Raw genomic sequence first — 20,644 nt, forward strand, 5'->3', positions numbered from 1 at the left:
ATACTGTGTATCCAATTATACCAGTGATGATTGATAGCCGCGATCCAAAAGAAGAAGAAGAAGAACGCATTGCATCACGTCCTGTGTATATGATATTAGAAGAATGGCTTTTCTCTTCAGCGTTATTTGGAAGGCTTGCTATTTCTGTCCAGCAGTCACATCCACCAAACATGGGAAAGGCTGAGAGAATCTGCGCTTCACACAAGGCCGCACAATCCCATAAGGGGTCTGCGGTCATCGGCGGACAAATTGAACAGCGGCCATTGTGGTAGTGGCGCAAAATCCCTTGTTCATTTAACCTCAGTGTGTCTGAACTCTACAGTTAAAATGAAATACCATAGGTAATATGGTTTACGAAAATAATTTGCTTTCTGCTGTCTATGGTTCGGAAAACGAAAGAAATATGGAACAGCTCCATCTTTCAGACTTCTGCCATTAACATTGTTCGCAAGAAAACAACTTCCCTTGAAACGTTCCAAAAATAAAAAAAAAGGTTTTCTGTCGATAGGAAACCTTGCCTCCTGACAGAGTTTAACCATTTTCTAAAAGCTGTGGTTCTGAAACAGTTGTAGACACATTTATCAGGCTAGTACATTAACATACAAAACGTCTAAAAATATCCACTTAGCTATGAAAGGTAATACTGATTTTTATTGAATTTATTTGCACAATTAACACTACTCAACCCTTCGCCATTTTTATTCATATAAACTGGCATGTACAGGCAGTACAATTACGACCAACAAATACTGTATATGTATGCCTCTATAAATATATAACGGTCGACTTATGTTCTTACGAGCCTTATCACTGCAATGGCATCCAGCCTAAGGTTCAAACTATGCAGCGATTGCAGCGCCCTCAGGGCGTAGAGTAGAAATATCTCTGGAGTGAGCACTGCGTTCTGCGAATGTTGCCAACATTAAATTGGAATTGTCGCGGTATCTCGGGCCGACGTTGGTTGTTTAAACCCAATTGACTTCGGCCGCTGCGTCTCGTCACGCCACGTCAATTCAAGTCACGTCAAAACATTTCACAGTGCATTTCAAATGGCGGCAATGACACAGGCCGTGAGCGGGCCGTTACGGCACACAAGGTCAAGGTTTCTCGGAAAGAAAGATTTGACGGTATCGTCGTCTGACAATGTAATTTAACCAATTTTCGCTGCACTCACCATTGTTATATTAATGGATCTCGTGCTTTTGTTTCTTCTTAATCTTTATTTTATTATTGTGCTTTGTTTCCGGGGCAAATTGCAAATGTTCCATGACGACTTGGATGCTTTTTTTTTTTTTTCTAGTCAATGTGTTTACGCAAGCGAGGTCAAATATCTGAAACAGAGAAATTATTTAGGTTTTACATTAATAGAACAGAGCTAACGTCCCTAACGTATATAAAACAAGAACATAAGATAACGAGGCAATTTCCACTAAATAACGTTTTAAATGAAAAGGTCTGCTTTAATTAAGGAGAAAAATACCGTTGTCTGTAATGTTTTTAGGTATGTACGAAAGAAACCCAATGGATTAAGTAAACAGGCGCGATTTATTCCGTTATAACCGTCGTTTGAGGTGTTTCTACATGTATATGTAGAAAATAATACAGATGTTTTGAAATGCTGTTTCACTTCTCAGCTCATTAACAAAGAAAACGGATCCAGTTTGCTTTGGCTATTAATAAACTTTGTCGTTGTTAGTTCCTGAATTCCGATACTTTAAGCTGACCTTTTGTATCACAGATGCTGTTTCATAGCCTCACTTTCGCCGTCCAATACTGGTCTGTGAAAACTGACGTGACGTGATGTGACGGACAGTGTAAATGCAGGCTGATGTAACGGTGCCCTTTCGTTTTGCTCTTGAAAGCGTGCAGCCCACTTTATTCGAGGTATCAAATGCAATAATCTGCGCCGTCCCGAGATCATGTGATGACGGCAGTAATGTGTGATGACAACACAAAATCAATTCTGTGCATCTGAATCCTATGTCCAGAGATGTCTCTAATCTATGGTTTCACAGAATATCTGTGCGGCCTGTGCCAAACGAAAGAGCATCAAACGGCGTAGTGGTTGTCAGCTGTCTAATTCAAAATGGACCACGAATAGCGGCGCGAGACCGATAATACGAGTAGTTTACAGTGTGGTCGACATCCAGGCAGCGAGTACGCATAACAACACAACGGACAGTACATGAAGAAGGCGACTGGATAGGCCGTCGAAATATCGCGCAGAAAATAAAAGGGACAACTCCGCTGAACAGCCTATGGCACACCATCGATCAGTCACGCTGAGAAAACCGGGGCGCTTTGTAAACCGAGCGCGTTGCACGGTGAGGCTGTGAAATATCGTCTGGGAACAGCTCGCCGGCGCCGGGCCTGGCCGCTGTCCACAGAGCAGGGCTCAGGGAGCACACCACGTGTTCCGGCCGGTCGGCGCCCGTCCCGTGATCGTCGCGCCGCTGTCAGCGGCAGCCGCCTGCCAATTTGCGCAACTCGCGAGCAGAGCTCGCACCTGCCAAGGCGCGCGCAGCGTTCCTCTACACCCTAGACTAGGGCGAACAGCCAGGCCAGCAGCGCTTCGGTAGATTTGTATGACGCACCAGCCCACCCAGCTCCCCACAACACGTCACCCGTCCTAACTAGAGATCCGCCAACACAGCCAAAGCACGTAGATTGGGTTGGGTTGTCTTGGAGGAGGAGGCCAGACACCGAGGTCATTGGTCTCATCGGGTTAGGGAAGGACGGGGAAGGAAGTCGGCCGTGCCCTCTCAAAGGCACCACCAGGCATTTGCCTGTAGCGATTTAGGCAAATCACGGAAAAACTGAACCAGAATAGCCGGACGCAGGATTGAACCATCGCCCCCCCTCGCCCCCCCCCCCTCCCGAATGCGAGTCCAGTGTGCTAACCATTGCGCCACCTCACTCGGTCATCTACGTACACATCTATACTCCGCACGCTCCCCCTGATACACTATGTGACGGTCGGCCGGAATGGCCGAGCGGTTCTAGGCGCTTGTCTGGAACCGCGCGACCGCTACAATCGCAGGTTCGAATCCTGCCTCGGGCATGGATGTGTGTGATGTCCTTAGGTTAGATAGGTTTAAGTGGTTCTAGGTTCTAGGAGGCTGTTGACCTCAGATGTTAAGTCCCATAGTGCTCAGAGCCATCTGAACCATTCATACACTATGTGATAAAAAGTATGCGGACGCCCCCAAAAAATTAGGTACATTGTGCTGCCACGTACTGCCAGGTACTCCACATCAGCGACCTCACTAGTCACTGGACGTCGTGAGAGAACAGAATGGGGCGGACTTCGAACGTGGTCAGGTGATTTGGTGTCACTTGTGTCATACGTCTGTTCACGAGATTTCCGCACTCCTAAACATCCCTAGGTACACTGTTTGCGATGTGATAGGGGACACGTACAGCACAAAAACGTAGAGGCCGACGTCGTCAATTGACTGACAGAGATAGCTAACAGTTGATGAGGGTCGTAATGTGTAATAGGCAGACATCTATCCATACTATCACACAAGAATTTCAAACTGCATCAGGATCCACTGCAAGTACTATGACAGTTAGGCGGGAGGCGGCTGCTCATAAGTCACACATCACGCCGGTAAATGCCTAACGACGCCTCGCTGTGTCTAAGGAGCGTAAACATTGGGCGATTGAACAGTGGAAAATCGTTGTGTGGAGTGACGAATCACGGTACGCAATGTGGCGATCCGATGGCAGGGTGTGGGTATGGCGAATGCCCGGTGAATGTCATCTGCTGCGAGTGTAGTGGCAACAGTAAAATTCGGAGGTGGTAGTGTTACCGTGCGGTCGCGTTTTTCATGGAGGGCCTTGCCCCCTTGCTGTTTTGCGTGGCGCTATCACAGCACAGTGCTACATTGATGTTTTCAGCACCTTATTGCTTCCCACTGTTGAAGAGCAATTCGGGGTTGGCGATTCCGTCTTTCAACACAATCGAGCACCTCTTCATAATGCACGGCCTTCGGCTGAGTGTTTACACGACAATAACATCCCTGTAATGCACTGGCCTGCACAGAGTCCTGACCTGAATCCTACAGAACAACCTTGGGATATTTTGTAAGGCCGACTTCGTGCCGGAGCTCACCGGCCGACATCGATACCTCTCCTCGGTGCAGCACTCCGTGAAGAGTGGGCTGCAATTCCCCAAGAAACCTTCCAGCACCTGACTGAACGTACGCCTGCGAGAGTGGAAGCTGTCATCACCATACTGAATTCCAGCATTACCGATGGAGGGATCCATGAACCTGTAAGTCATTTTGAGCCATGTGTCCGGATACTTTTGATCAGATAGTGTATGTACTGAAGGTAAACTGCTCACACTTCCCACCATTCCTCCTTCATTCACGAATGGTCCGTGGGAAGGTCAATTGTTGATAAGCCTCCGCGTGTGCTCGAGTTTTAATTTTCCCTTTACTGTTTTTTCGCCAGGCACACAACTGAGGTGACAAAAAACATCGCACGCCTCCTAATGTCATGTCGGACAGAAATTGCCAGCGCAGTGCAGCAAGCCGACGTGGCATGGACTCAAAAAACCATTGGAAGTCCCCTGGAGAACTACTGAGACATGCTGACTCTGTACCGGTTCCTGATTGAGAAAGTGTTACTGGTGCAGTATTTTACGCACGAACTGATCTCTCAATTACGTCCCATAAATGTCCGATGGGATTTATGTCCGCCATCTGGGTGCGCAAATCATTCCCTCAAACTGTCCAGAACGTCCTTTAAACCAATCGCAAACAATTGTGGCTCGGTGACAAGGCGCATTGTCATCCATAAAAATTCTATAGTTGTTTGGGAACACAAATTTCATGAATAGCTGCAAATGGTCTCCAAGCAGCAGAACACAACCATTTCCAGTCAATGATCGGTTCAGGTGGACCAGAGGACCCAATCCATTCCATGTAAACACGACCCACACCATTATGGAGCCACCACGTGTTTGCGCAGTGCCTTGTTGACAATTTGGGTCAATGGCTTCTTGTGGCCCGCGGCATACTCGAACGCTACCATCAGCTATTACCAACTCAAACAGTTTTCCAGTCGTCTAGGGTCCAACCGATGCGGTCATGAGTCCTGGAGAGTCACTGAAGGCAGTTTCGTGCTGTTACCAAAGGCACTCGCGTCGGTCGTTGCTACCGCAGCCCATTAACGCCAAATTTCGGCTTTCTCTCCTAACAGATACGATCTTAGTACATCCCACGTTTATTTATGCGGTTATTTCACGCAGTGCTGCTTGTCTGTTTGCATTGACAACTCTACGCGAACTCCGTTTCTCTCTGTCGTTAAGTGAAGGGCGTCGGCCACTGCATTGCCGTGCTGAGAGATAATGTCTGAAATTTGATATGCTCGGAACTCTCTTGACACTGTGGAACTTGGAAAACTGGATTCCCTTACGATTTCAGAAAGTGAATGTCCCCTGCGTCTAGCTGCGACTACCGTTCCGCTGTCAAAGTCTGTTAACTCCCGTCTTGCCGGCACAATCGCTTAGGACGTCTTTTCACATGAATCACTTGAGTACATGCGACAGCTCCAGTAATGCACTCCCCTTTTTCACTTTGTGTACGGGACACTACCGCCATCTGTACACGTACATATCGCTGTCCGATGACTTTTGTCATCTCAGTGTACACAAGGAAAGCAAAATATTGATTGACTCTCACACGCACAAGCGCTCTCGGAATTTTCAAATTAGACAACAACGCGATGCGTCGTAAGGTTTACCACTGCAGTTCGCTGAGCATCTCGAAAAAAGTGGTTCAAATGGCTCTGAGCACTATGGGACTCAACATCATAGGTCATAAGTCCCCTAGAACTTAGAACTACTTAAACCTAACTAACCTAATGACATCACACACACCCATGCCCGAGGCAGGATTCGAACCAGCGACCGTAGCAGCCTCGCGGTTCCGGACTGCAGCGCCAGAACCGCACGGCCACCGCGGCCGGCGCTGAGCATCTCCGTGGCGCTTTTTAAACGAAGTTATGACTTGATAAACGAATTCATGGCGAACGCCATACTCTTCTTTGTATCTTCTGTGTCTCATCTATGAATCCCAGACTGAAGAGCAATATTCAAGTATTAGTGGATCGTGGGTTTTGTACGCTATGTCCTTCGTGAGTGTACCATACTTTCTGAGCAATTTCCCAATGAACGCCATTTAGTACCATAAGTTTCATGTGGTCCTTCCACTTTAAATCGTTTCATATGCATATTCCCAGGCTCCCAGATACTTAATCCTTAATCATGCGACTGCTTTTAATGACCGTTCGAGTAATCACACAATAACGGGTCTTTACGCCTACTTAGGTGCAACATATTAAAGTTATTAATGTTGAAGATCAAATGTTAACTCTTGCTCTAAACTTCGATACTCAGCAGGTCTTCCCACATTTCACTGCTGCTTTCTTGCTCAGCGACTTGTCTGTGCAAACGACATCATCGCGAACGATCTGCATCTTCCGAAAGAATCTAGTAGGTCATTCATAAACATTGTGAACAATAATCATTTTATAACGTTTCATTAGAGGTATGGCCGACGCAACATTTACCTCTGATAACTTGTCTCCGATGAGAATGGCGTGCAAGGTACTGTTTAATTCAGTCATATTCCACCATATTCAGTACGCACTTATTCTGTTCAATAGCGCCGGTGCGAAACCGTATCGAACGCCTTCCGCATGTCAATGAACAGTGTAGCAACCTGGTCACGGCCGTCTGTTGTTTTCTGTCTCTCTTTGACAATAATAGCGAGCTAGGTTTCCAAGATCTTTCCTTACGAAATCCCTATTGATTCCTACGGAGAGAAAGTTCCGTCTCAGAAAGGGATATGCGAACTTGAGACGAATTCTGCAAACTCCTGACGTGACAGATGTATGCCTGTAGTTGCATTCGTCTGTTTGATGGTCTAACTTGAAATCGGGAGTGACCAAATGAGGCCGATTTTTTTAGCAACTAGACGGTGTATCGTTGGGCATCGCAGTATTGATAACCGAAATTCCATGTTTGAGAGCACATTCGGTTTTAGTTAGGTAGTCAGTCGTTTGAGTCGTGTAGCCGCGGTGACAAATTTCAGCGGGTCATGTGGAACGGTACCCGATGTGAAAAAGAAGATAAACTAACACTTTGAGTACAGTAAAGGGGTAGTAATGAAAGCAAGAATATTAACTAGTAATATGGGTGTATGTGCAACGTGAAGTTTGCAATCCTCAAACCAATCACAAAGGCAATCACAGGAGAAAGCAAACAGAGGCTTGTGTAGTTCACAAAGATTTATTACACGGATCCCCAAAAACAGTTTTACAGAATCTTTTACAAACAGGCCTTCCAATAGCCACCAATAACAAATGTAATGGAAAACCTTATACAGTGGAATGAAGTAAAGATCCTTCCTTTTAACTAAATAAAAAATAGCCCCAGATAAATACAGATGACAAGCATAACTGCCCACAAATTTAACAGGAATTTACCGAGACTAAATTCCTGTTGGTAAAACAAGCAACAGAACAGAATATTAAATAACAAATTTTAAGTAAAGCAGAAAATTCCCCAACGGCGACCTTAGACCAATAAACAGATCATAGAACCATGGAAATCCACCAAATACATAGTGACTTACTCTACTGAACTCACTAGTGAAATCCCTTTCAAGTATAACAACAATATTTAGGTAGGAAAGACAGTTATGTTAATAGTTTAAGTTGCACGAGACAGCGGGCACACCCCGACGGATGACCCACCCTAAAACAAGAGTGACCAAACTACTAGGAGCAGGGGACTCACTTTGGCGCAGCCCGAACACATTAACGAGAGGAGTCTCCAAATGATTACAAGAGAGAGAATACCCAACTTCTGCCAACCACAGGGGCGAGCAGCGACTCTGGCAGGATACATCCAAGTAGCGCCTAGCGTCACCAAAACGTAGCTGACCGAGCTAACGAAGTCCGAATATATTTCAAGCAACGCGCCGCCCCTTGTATTGGTCAATCCGGAACTCTTACAGGCAGATCCCAATAACAAGCATTAAGTCTGGAGAAGTTAACGGCCTGCCAAACCAAGAGCGTAAAAACCCATAATAGAGGGCACCAAAATCACGGTCCCTTCAAACAGAGACGACAGAATAAATCATAAAATACTCAAGTAACATTACAAGCACACTGTCTTAACACTAAACATGGCCTGCGCAATATACTAGAATGGGTCTTGAAGCCTTCACACTACTCACGCTTATTGCTCCCGTCACTGACAAGGGAACCTCCCCATCGTACCCACCTCAGATTTAGTTATAAGTTGGCACAGTGTATATGCCTTGAAAAACTGAACACAGATCAATCGAGAAAACAGGAAGAAGTTGTGTGGAACTATGAAAAAAATAAGCAAAATATACAAACTGAATAGTCCATGCGCAAGATAGCAACTTCAAGGATGGTCTGAGCTCAGGAGCGCCGTGGTCCCGTGGTTAGCGTGAGCAACTGCGGAACGAGAGGTCCTTGGTTCAAGTCTTCCCTCGACCGAAAAGTTGACATTCTTTATTTTCGCAAAGTTATGATCTGTCCGTTCGTTCATTGACGTCTCTGTTCACTGTAATAAGTTTAGTGTCTGTGTTTTGCGACCGCACCGCAAACTTACAGTTCAGAAAATATTCATTGACCTTGTTATTGAAGTCGCGAGCTATGTTTGTTGAATTCATATTGCGCACGCAATGCATCTCACGTATTTAATGCACTCTCGTCCAAAGTAGCGAACAGTCAACTGCCAGCCAGGGAGCCTCGTTAGCAGGAATACTCTCTCATCCGTGCGCTGTAGTCGACTGACGTGTGTTTCGATGTTTTTTAGGTGTAGCGTCCCCATACTACGGCGCAGTTACCTCGCATCGGACGGACGGACGGACAGATAATAATTGTTTGAAAATAAAAAATTAAAGTTTTCACTCGAGGGAAAACTTGAACCAAGGACTTCTCGTTCCGTAGCTACTCACGCTAACCTCGGGACCACGGCGCTCCTGAGCTCACGCTATCCTTGATGTTGCCAATCTTGGGCATCGACTACTCAGTTTGTATATTTTGCTTACTTTTTTCATAGTTCCACACAACTTCTTCCTGTTTTCTCGATTGATCTGTGTTCAGTTTTTCAAGGCCTATCCACTGTGCCAACTTATAACTAAATCTGAGGGGGGTGCGATGGGGAGGTTCCCTTGTGAGCAGCGTTTTACTCTCTTAACACCACTACTCAGCCGGCCGCAGTGGCCAAGCGGTTCTAGGCGCGTCAGTCCGGAACCGCGCGACTGCTACGGTCGCAGGTTCGAATCCTGCCTCGGGCATGGATGTGTGTGATGTCCCTAGGTTAGTTAGGTTTAAGTAGTTATAAGTTCTAGGGGACTGATGACCTCAGATGTTAAGTCCCATAGTGCTCAGAGCCATTTGAACCATTTTTGAACCACTACTCAACATACACCGGAACCAAGAGTGAATTCCTTATTCCCGCCACGGCGGGGGTCATAACATACAAATCACTGTTTCCGGCTCTGAACACAAATTACGATCAGAATGATCACAAAACACAACTTCAAAGAAATAGCCGATGGCTACCGTTAGCAGCAGCAAACGACGAGAAACCACATAGCATACATAGGCATCCAGCATCAGGTAGTACAATACACACACTGGCTAGTGCATTGGAGGCCATCGCCACCAGCCCACCACCGAGACACTCCTCAAATCATAACACAGCGCCGCGAGCAAGCAACGCTCCCCTGTAACGGTCACTCCATGATTCTCCAACACTACACATGCCCAAGCAACGGGCAAGCACGACCACTAGGGCCCCGGAGCGGAAAAACAAGAGAAACATAGCCGGAAGCGCCGCACTTAAATAGCGGCCAGAAGAGGAAAACCAAAGAGAAAACGCACTTGGCAGAACCAATTGCCCTTACTAGATAAGAAAATCACTATAACATGATCACCTATAACATGATTATTTGCAAATGTGCAATGAAAATTGCTTTAGAAAGTATTTTAATAATAAGTCTTTTAATAATAACTCTTTTAATAATAACAACAAAACTTAACTTTTTGGATGAGGACACTAGAGTTTTGTTTACCGTGGACATCGTGATCATTAGAATCAGTGTACCATCTCATACGTAGAAGAATATAAAGGACGTAATTAAATTATGACTGAGTTGAAGGTCTCATTCGTTGTTCCTTTATTAAGCAGTCCACAAAAGAGAACGTAAACATTTTAATTATTCTGCTTAGTCTACGTCAAGTACGCATCTATTAATCGTTATCTATGAAATAATGAATCTTGTCTCCCGAGAAAAATATTTTATGTCTTGCTCTCGTAAAATAAAAATGAGTGTAAGTATTCAGGAAGAAAGACTGTAACAGAAAATCTAAGGGCGCATCAAAGAATCCATCGTAGTAGACTGACAAAAAAGGTTGTCCAACATTTTGAATAATGAAAATGCAGATCCTATTGATTTAGCAAAATGTGTGAAAATCTTGAAGGAGTTTATGTAAATAAATAGGTAATTGAAGAGAGAACAGAACATAGAAACAGAATGAAGAGATGGCAAGGAGAATACCTCGTATCGGCAAATGCTCCGTCGCCACAGTCAACTGCAGTGGGGAACAACGTGCTGGTAACAATGACCGACATTAACCATTGCAGTGCATAGGCGAGGCACGACACAGCAAATCCAGTGCTGGGTGGAAGCAGTTGGGAGCAGCAATGCCATGCAGAACCAGCTCCACGCTGGGATCTGCAGGGGCCTCGAGTATCCGTGTTTACCGCATCCCACAAGACACAGAGTGCAAAATGGCCACAGCAGCTCCGCCACTGCATGTACAACGCACGGCAAGAGGCCTGGTAGACAACTCGTGAACGACAGACACAGTGCACTGAAACCAGCAGGAAACCACGCATATCTGTTCGGGTTTTCTGTAAGCGCGTATATTCATTACAAACAACGGTGGGGAATTTTGAAGGAGAATTTCTGAAAGTCCAGAAACACGGTATCATATTGAATTGCAGTTATTCGCTGCCTTGAGGATGTCATGAATGAACAAAAGAAGCGCCGGCCGGAGTGGCCGAGCCGTTCTAGGAGCTTCAGTCTGGAACCGTGTGACCGCTACGGTCGCAGATTCGAATCCTGCCTCGGTCATGGATATTGTGTGGTCCTTAGGTTTGTTACATTTAAGTTGTTCTAAGTTCTAGGGGACTGATGACCGCAGAAGTTAAGTCCCACGGTGCTCCGAGACATTTGAACAAAGGAAGCACATATCATCGCCGGTAATCCTTTGGTAGTACTGGTTCAAATGGCTCTGAGCACTATGCGACTTAACTAACTTAGAACTAATTAAACCTAACTAACCTAAGGACATCACACACATCCATGCCCGAGACAGGATTCGAACCTGCGACCGTAGCGGTCGACTCGGGCCGGCTTTTGGCAATACTCTGATCCTTTTATACCCCTATATTTCACTTTGTACATCATGGAAACATTGTCCTAGGATCTTGTGGTGACGGTACGAGAAGCTGTTCAAAAAAAGAAAAAAAGAAATGTGTGAAATCTTATGGCATCAGTTCCTAAGCTTACACACTACTTAACCTAAATTATCCTAAGGACAAACACACACACCCATGCCCGAGGGAGGACTCGAACCTCCGCCGGGACCAGCCGCACAGTCCATGACTGCAGCGTCCAGACCGCTCGGCTAATCCCGCGCGGCGTACGAGAAGCTGCTCCACCATGCAGTGGCAGATATTATTTCACTGGTTTCATTATTAGTTCATTGGTTTCATTTACTTCTCCCAGTCTTTGTGCCAGCGACACACATCCAATAATGTTACAGTAATTACAATTTATTAAAAGCCAACCCAGTCTTAATAATAGGTTAGGACCGTCTCCTATCTGGTTCCCAAGGACTATAGGTTTAAGACAAACCGAAGCGCAATATTACTGTCAGAATTTAACAAGTCGTACTCCAGTCAGGTAAGCAGTAATGTACCAGCAACCATTACATCTTTAACTACCAAGATAATGAAAGTTCGTGAGTGTGTTGGCAGGGTGTCTGACATCGGGTTGTAGTAAAGTTTACAAATTAAAGTTGATTTCATGGCGTTTCAAACTTTTTTGTTTTCATTTCATTAATTGTTCAAATACATACAGACAGCTGTCTGACGATCTGCAGTTTATAACACTGTTGCTGTTAAATCTTAAATGGACTAAAAACTAAATTTTCCTAGTGGAATGAGTCGATGACTGCATACGAAATTCGAGAGCAGTTGATTCCTATCGCCATCACGATTTTTTAACCATGATTTGTTATTAATAAAATTAGCTTAGTTCCAGGACGATTCTATTAACAATATCTGGGTCCACGGGATGTTAAACTCTTATTCACATTTTTTTTTCCTTTCTCAAATACGTTTCTGAAACAAACTCACAACGACGAGTTGTACACCCTAATTGCGTCGCCACTCATTAACTGAACATTCAGCGCTCAGATTCAATTTGAAGACAGACGCAGCACCACAGGAGCTATGCCAAAGAAGCGTTGGTGTTATTTTTAAGCGCGAAACAGCGAAATGAGAGGAATAGGAAGACCAGGTGCAATGAGAACTACGACTATTTCGGTTTCTCGTGAGTACTTGCACTGCCTAGAATAGAATCAAGACTATTTATGAGTCAGCTGGCAAATAACCCTTACAATTGTTGAGCTCAATAGACGTTGGAAGGCGTTCAGGAATTTCCTTCATGAAGCGTGAAAGATTTACATGCGTGTAAACGGGAAATAGACGGCTGCAGTGTAACAGTCTCATTAGGATGTTATCAACGGCGTTACCGCCTTGACACCGCCTGCTGCACTTCTTCTACCCAGTGCCTGGCTTCAGTCTGTACCGTGTCCAAACTGACACCACTGTTCAACACTCGTCATCCAGTGACGTGACGCACTGGGTCTGGTCTCGAAATAACCGCCAACTTTTATACAGTCACCCTATTGATACCTGGGAACACAATTCAAGAAGATATAGGCACTCATTAATACATATATCCCCACATGTAAAGCTTTTGAAATTGAAGACGTAAAATGTTTTCAGCATTTCTATAATCTCAGAAAATTTCTGAAACCGAATAGTCATGATTTTGAATTCAGTGGTTTATCTTGTTGTAAAAAACATGGGTCAAGTATTTTTACGAGAGTAACTCCGTTGATTGTCATTACAAAACAGTGAACTGGTGACGGACAGGGTGAACCTTGAATCTGTTGAGGGTATGTTAATGATCCAGTATAATTTAAAATAATTTTCCTGTGTATCTTTTTACAACTATCTGCTAAGCAAGCCTACGTTTCTACAGAAAATTGGATCTTCGGAAAAGTACCAATAAGAAATATGTCTTATATCTACTGATTAACTCATTTATTCAATTTGAGCATTTTTTTTCCGTGCGTCCTCTTCTTTCTAACTTTGTCCTCCTTTTTGAAGCTGCATACGTCTCCCTCTGGTCAGATAACATGCAGTTAAAAATAAAACTGAAACAGAGTCTACCATTACAGGCATCACGCTGATTTATTTCAGAACCTGCCACTGCCTCAGATAACGATAGAAGACGTTTTTTATTTGCGTCAGCTTTCAGTAAATCTCTTTAATGTGCACGGCTGACGGAGAAGAAGAGCCAGGTTTTACCTTTATATGAAGGAATAGCATGAAAAAACATCGATGAAATCTGTTCATTTCTTTTTGATTATATAAATAAAATTGGTAGACAATATGCTTAAAACACCATCGCTTGTCCTTCATTTCTTGTGGAGGCCAAAATAAAAACCATTCGATGGTGAGGTATAATTCAATGCTTGTGTCACATGGACGATTTCAGTTCATCACCCATTTACCTTCCCATCAGAAGTCACTCCTACGTTCCGTGTGACAGTGATTTCGGCATGGTAAAAAAGAAAATTAAAAAGGTGGCTTGGATATATTAGCTGCAGAAATATGCATAATTAATCATAGAATCCAGCCAAAAGGTGAATTTTGAAGTGAGAATACAAGAAACAGAAACATGCTAGATTTTAAGGAATTGTGGCCAAATTATTATCAAAAGAATATTTCCGTTGAAAGCCAAGGAACGGTTACATATGGAGGTATCAAACAGCACTTTCATGTAACACAATTCATGCAGTCCTGTTATTTACATGAACGTATTGGTGTTGTTAAAGTTAGGCCAGTCACTGATGGAACAGAAGATCATACATTCCAACTGGCTGATCCGTCTGTAACTCTATCAAGCCTGTAAGTTATGCGTATCAAGATTATGAGCCCACAAACGAGAAGAAAATGCATGCCCTAAGGCGGTTTCTACCATTACTAGTAAAAGGAGAAATCGTCAGAACTTCCACTGTGACATACATAATTGGCCAAAGTGCGTACAAGAATTAACCACGTGTGGTGTATAATGCCAAAGAATGGAAAAGCGGCATAATTTGTTGGGTTTTTGTCCATATTAGCAATAAAGTATGAGCCTGTTGGTGTGGCCGAGCGGTTCTAGGCGCTTCAGTCTGGAACCGTGCGACCGCTACGGTCGCAGGTTCGAATCCTTCCTCGGGCATGGATGTGTGTGATGTCCTTAGGTTAGTTAGGTTTAAGTAGTTCTAAATTCTAGGGGACTATAGACCTCAGATGTTAGGTCCCACAGTGCTCAGAGCCATTTGAGCCATTTTTGAATAAAGTATGAGTTAAGTAACAACTGTTGCTTATTTACTACGGAATATGGAGAAAGCCCACATGTTCAGTACATAAATTTTAACTTAATGTTAAGAAAATGTATGTCAACAGTGCATTGGTATTTTTTCCACTACATTCATTTTGACAAAAAATAAGAAGTAAAACTGAATTTCATCATAACTCTAAGAACTGGTATGATTTTGTATCTCCTAAAATGTTTAGTTTTTAGGACATATAGGGTTTCTCAGTTTTCCCATTCATAATACTGTGGTTTCATCCTGCATGATTACACAGCACAGCTCAGCTAAAACTACAAAATAGGCTCCAGAATGTATATTTCACTCTGGACGGGAGTGTAACTGTTCTCATACTTCCAGCACGATTGAAACTTTGTGTCGGACCGGAACACGAACCCGCTACCTTTTCGGGCACTGCTCTTACCAGCCAAACTATCCAAGAACAGCTCGCGATCCGCCTGCACAATTTCACTTCTTCCTGTGTTAACCACCCCCATCCCCCTTTCAGTCCAACAGAAACTTCGCGAAACACATCGACGTTATGCAAACGGGAAAGACAATTAAAGTATTATTTTATATTTAGACCACATTAATGTATTACGGTTTACTATTACTTCCACTGAGACATATTTGGATTCAATTAAACAGTTAAATTTGTGTAAGTGCGCGCTTGAAGTACACACTGAAATGTGAATTCGCTGGCTAATGGAAGCTCAAATACACAAAGTTTAAGTCCACAGGAGTTCGTGGAATACACACAACTGTATCAATAGGAAGCAGCAGACTGTGAAGCGTATACCCTTCTCGTAGCATCGTGTAAGGTTTCTATATTATGAGAGATGGTAGTTTTGTTTGTAAGATTTGTCTCAGAAAGCATGTTTCCTGAGCACATGTGTAGAGAAGCGTCTTTGGATTCCAAAGTTTATATTGTTGTCGAGTTGTCAGTACGTGAGAATGTCTTTGTCGAGCGTTGGTAGAATCAGATGCTTTGGCTTGGACCCTGCTGGTGTGGTGGTTGATTTCGAGATGAGGTTGCTGCACCCTGGTACATGTCAAGTGAGGCAATAGCTAGATATGCATTCGAAGTGTGCTGACATTGCAGGAAACGGAATGTCGCGTTTAGGGAGCATTCTCAGTTTTAGTTTTTTCAATATTGTAACTTGTGTCTTGGCTAACAGAACACTGTCACTTTAAATACTTCATTATATGTATGAACTCAGGAAGCAATCAAGATCAACCCTTTTCTTTTTAAAGTACAGAATGCAAGAGAAAGTTTTATCTACAGTATTCATTTCATGGGCTTTCTGTTCTACAGGTTTATACAGAATTACAGTAATTGTTAATAACAATGGTCAGCAATGTATACAGGATCATTTTCTCTATTCCCTGTAATTACTACGCAACTAAACCACAATAGTAGTCAAGTTATCTCTATCAAGCCTTCCATCCCACTTTCCTGTTTAAAAAGTTTCTGAAATACGGTTATCCGGATATGCATTGCAGATTTTGTGATCCGATTATTAATACGTAATTTTCTGGCGCTTGGCTTACTCGCATTGCGCTTAGCGACATTTATTTAAGTAATATCAAAAGCACACATTATAGTCAGTGATACGATCAGTCATGATACAAATATCTTACACAGTTCCGTATGTAGATGTTGGATTGGTTAACATAAAAACAGATGTTATACAATTAAATGATTGTATAAATGGTTTGCGTCAGAAGTCCAAATATAGAGAGTACAGGCTTCTCAGAGATTGCATATAGCTTACACAGCTATACTTCTACAAACAGGATCTCCAGACTTTCACGTAGCTACGACTAATAGTTACACGTAGCCACCAACAAGCATAAAGTTCCAATTGAAAAGTTACAATTTGTCACATCAACATGGACCTGAATCTATAGTTACTGAGACACACAAAGAAAATTCAGAGTTAACCGTCACCTGTTATTGTAACGTAAAACAGTCTAAAGTGGAAACGGCAGTATCTTCCGTTGTCAGCTAAACAGTGATTCACGTTTTTCACTTCTGTCACTTTCCTGGTGCTACCAGCTTATCAGTTTGTTGATGCTAAAATCTTGATTGTTTTGAGTTCCCCGCCCGACTAATACTGATTTGCTGGTGGCGAGCCATATCGTTCGAAATCTCCAGAAGCAACAGCCACAGCTGACTAGATACAGAGAATACACTATGTGATCAAAAGTATCCGAACCCCCCAAAAACACATGTTTTTCATATTAGGTGTATTGTGCTGCCACCTACTACCAGTTACTCCATATCAGCGACCTCAGTAATAATTAGACATCGTGAGAGAGCAAAATCGGGCGCTCCGCGGAACTCGCGGACTTCGGAAGTGGTCAGGTGATTGGGTGTCACCTGTGTCATACATCTGTACGCGAGATTTCCACACGCCTAAACATCCGTAAGTCCACTGTTTCCGATGTGACAGTGAAGTGGAAACGTGAAGGGGCACGTACAGCACAAAAGCGTACAGGCCGACTTCGTCTGTTGACTGACAGAGACCGCCGACAGTTGAAGAGGGTCGTGTAATAGGCAGACATCTCTCCAGGCCATCACACCGGAACCGCAAACTGCATCAGGATCCACTGCAAGTACTATGGTAGCTAGGCGGGAGGTGAGAAAACTTGGATTTCATGGTCGAGCGGCTGCTCAAAAGCCACACATCGCGCCGGTAAATGCCAAAAAACGCCTCGGTTGGTGTAATTGGGCGATTTAACAGTGGAAAAACGTTGTGTGGAGTGACGAATCACGGTGCATAATGTGATATCCGATGGCAGGGAATGGGCATGGTGAATTCCCGGTGAAAGTCATCTGCAGGCGTGTGTAGTGGCAAAAGTAAAATTCGGAGGCGGTGGTGTTATGGTGTGGTCGTGTTTTTAATGGAGGGGGCTTGCACCCCTTGTTGTTTTGAGTGGCACTATCACAGCACAGGCCTACATTGATGTTTTAAGCACCTTCTTGTTTCCCGCTGTTGAAGAGCATCTCGAGGATGGCGGATTACATCTTTCAACACGATCGAGCACCTATTCATAATGCACGGCCGTTGCCGGAGAGGTTACACAACAATAACATCCCTGTAATGGACTGGCCTCTTGAGAGTCTTGACCTGAATCCTATACAAAACCTTTGGGATGTTTTGGAACGCTGACTTCGAGCCAGATCTCACCGACCGACATCGAAATCTCTCCTCAGTGCAGCACTCCGTGAAGAATGGGCTGCCATTCCCAAAGAAACCTTCCAGCACCTGATTGAACGTATGGCTGCGAGAGTGGAAGCTGACATCAAAACTAATGGTGGGCCAACATCATATTGAATTCCAGCATTACTGATGGAGGGCACCACGAACTTCTAAGTCATTTTCAGCCATGTGTTAGGATACTTTTGATTACATAGTGTAGCTGACAGGATCAACCTGTGCCTTAGTGCTACTTGAGTATCGCACTGCCCATGGCACTGACTGTCTTCCGCAATTTCCGAAGATCGCTTCGGGTGATTTGTTTACGTTGTCCTGACAGTCAAATTCTGGTGACCCACCTGTAGAGCGCTCTTCCGGTCTCAGACAAATCATAGGATGGGTCCATCAACATACTCGCGGTCGATTCTTTTCTCCGCATTGTCCAATTGGAGCTAATCAAAAAACTACCTCATTTCCTTCTAGTGCTGGTCAGGCTTCTAGCTTTATCGTGAAGTTTTATTGCCGTTGTAGATGCGCCTAAGGTGGGTAAGTGTCAGACTGAAAATGTGTTTGTTTGACGTTACTTCTTTACAGCTTCTTTTATCTCTGGTGATGGCATGTTAATGGGAAAAATGCGTAAGTCCACAATAGTTCAGTATTCATGTAAGACTGTAGTTTTTCAGGAAGAGTATTGTCCGGGAAAGGTTGGTTGGGTGACTGATCAGAAGATCAGAGGAAGACAATGGCATGTCATCTCGAACAGGATAAGGCGCTGTGGTTTTCAAACAAACTTCGGTGATTGCTACACCTTCATTATAGAGGTCCAGCGAATGAAAAGTGCAACTGAACACGATATTATTGGCATGCTCCGTTATAGCGTGCTGTCTCCTTCGTTCATGAAGAAGTCGTCTGACTCTGAATCGGCACACGTAACAATATGTTAAAAACATATTTTTTTCCTAAATCATGGACATTCTTTGGTAGGTCATGACTAACTCACAATTTTTTCCAAAACTTAACATATTGTCTTCGGAGAAAATCCGCTTTCACCTATTGTGCAACAGATTTTATTGTGCGTCTGGATTGCTTTCATTTTTAAAATCTGACCCGAAACCGGTCATTTAAAAATGAAAGCATTCTGGATGGATAAAATCTGTAAGACTAAGTCGGGCACCAAATACAGCTACTAACTAACGAATTTTGTAGGAGGTAATATTTCTTCGTCCGTTGCCCTGATATATGACCGATAGCGCTGTGTTACATCACTTGAATAGCTGACACGTTCTCTCTCCCTGGCACGAAGCCAGCATTGTGTCTGCAAGACAAGACTCGCTGCGCGTGCAGGATGCAGTGTTAAGTGTTTTATTGCTACGAGATGTTGTCTCAGCTAAATCCGAAGCTCATTTACGCAAGTGCTGAAGCTATCCCGTATTGAGTAACGTAGAGCTGACATATTTTAATTAGGGTATATTAAGGTGCTACGCCCTGAAATATCAGTGAGTTAGTGAGTTGTACTGCTTAACGTCGTCGCATCATAGTAAAATCCTATGATTCTGTTCACAACAGATCTGAATTACAGATATCCAATTGCTGCATCAGTTCGCGAGGCCAATAGAAGGAAACGATTTCCCGTGTAACTAGATCTCTGACAGAAGGATCGCATGTTTAGAATATATATATCCCAAAAAGGCTAAAGAATCACAATAGAAGGAGAACGTGAAGAGATGGTATACTGAAGGCAGATGAGGAACAACTAGGCAAAGACACAAGGCCTAGTAGAAATCCGTTGATATAATACGATACACAAGGTCGTGAGGTGGATACAAGAAAATAAAAAAAAAGCAAGTGATGCAGGCAAAACGAAACACAGAAATCTAGAACAATATTCTGACAGAAAGCGCAAAATGGCAAGGCAGGAATGACCCGAGAAGAAACGAAAAGTTGTAGAAATACGTCTGACTATTGGAAACGTAGATAACATAAATGCCGCCTGCAGGAAAATTAAAGACACCTTTGAAGAAAAGAGAAGCAGCTGTGTGTCAGTATCAAGAGATGGGATGGATAGCTCTGACGGCGAACCTCTACTGAGCAAAGCTGAAAGCTGGAAGAAATACAATATGTAGAAGAAAACAAACTTGAAGAAAATATCAAAGGAAAGGAAGAGAAGAAGAAGACATGGAAGGTGTGTTACTATGAGAACTGTCTGCGAATTGCGCCTGGAGTAGACGACATTTTCTCAGAATTATTTGCAACCATAGGAGAATTTATAATTACAAAACTATCAGAGGTAAGAGAGATAGGCGAAATACCTCCTGAATTCAAGGAGAATGATTGAAATTCCAATCGCTAAGAATGAAGGTCTTAACAGATACGAATAATACCAAACCTTTTACTGTAACAAGTTCTAGTTACAAAATACGGGAACGAATTATTAACAGAAGAATGGAAATATTGGTAAAAGCCTCCTCGAGGAAGGTCACTTTGGGCTCCGGAGAAATGTAGCATCACGCGAGGCAGTACTGACCCTACGACTTACTTTAGGTGAAGGTTGAGGTTGGCAGTTACTTTGTAACTATGACAGCGATGCTAAATGACTTGGAAGGTGAGTTAAATAGAATGAACAGTATATGGAAATTTAGTTATAGGATGAACATCGGCAAGAA

Source organism: Schistocerca cancellata, chromosome 6 (genome assembly GCF_023864275.1).
Source record: "Schistocerca cancellata isolate TAMUIC-IGC-003103 chromosome 6, iqSchCanc2.1, whole genome shotgun sequence".
NCBI classification, from domain to species: domain Eukaryota; kingdom Metazoa; phylum Arthropoda; class Insecta; order Orthoptera; family Acrididae; genus Schistocerca; species Schistocerca cancellata.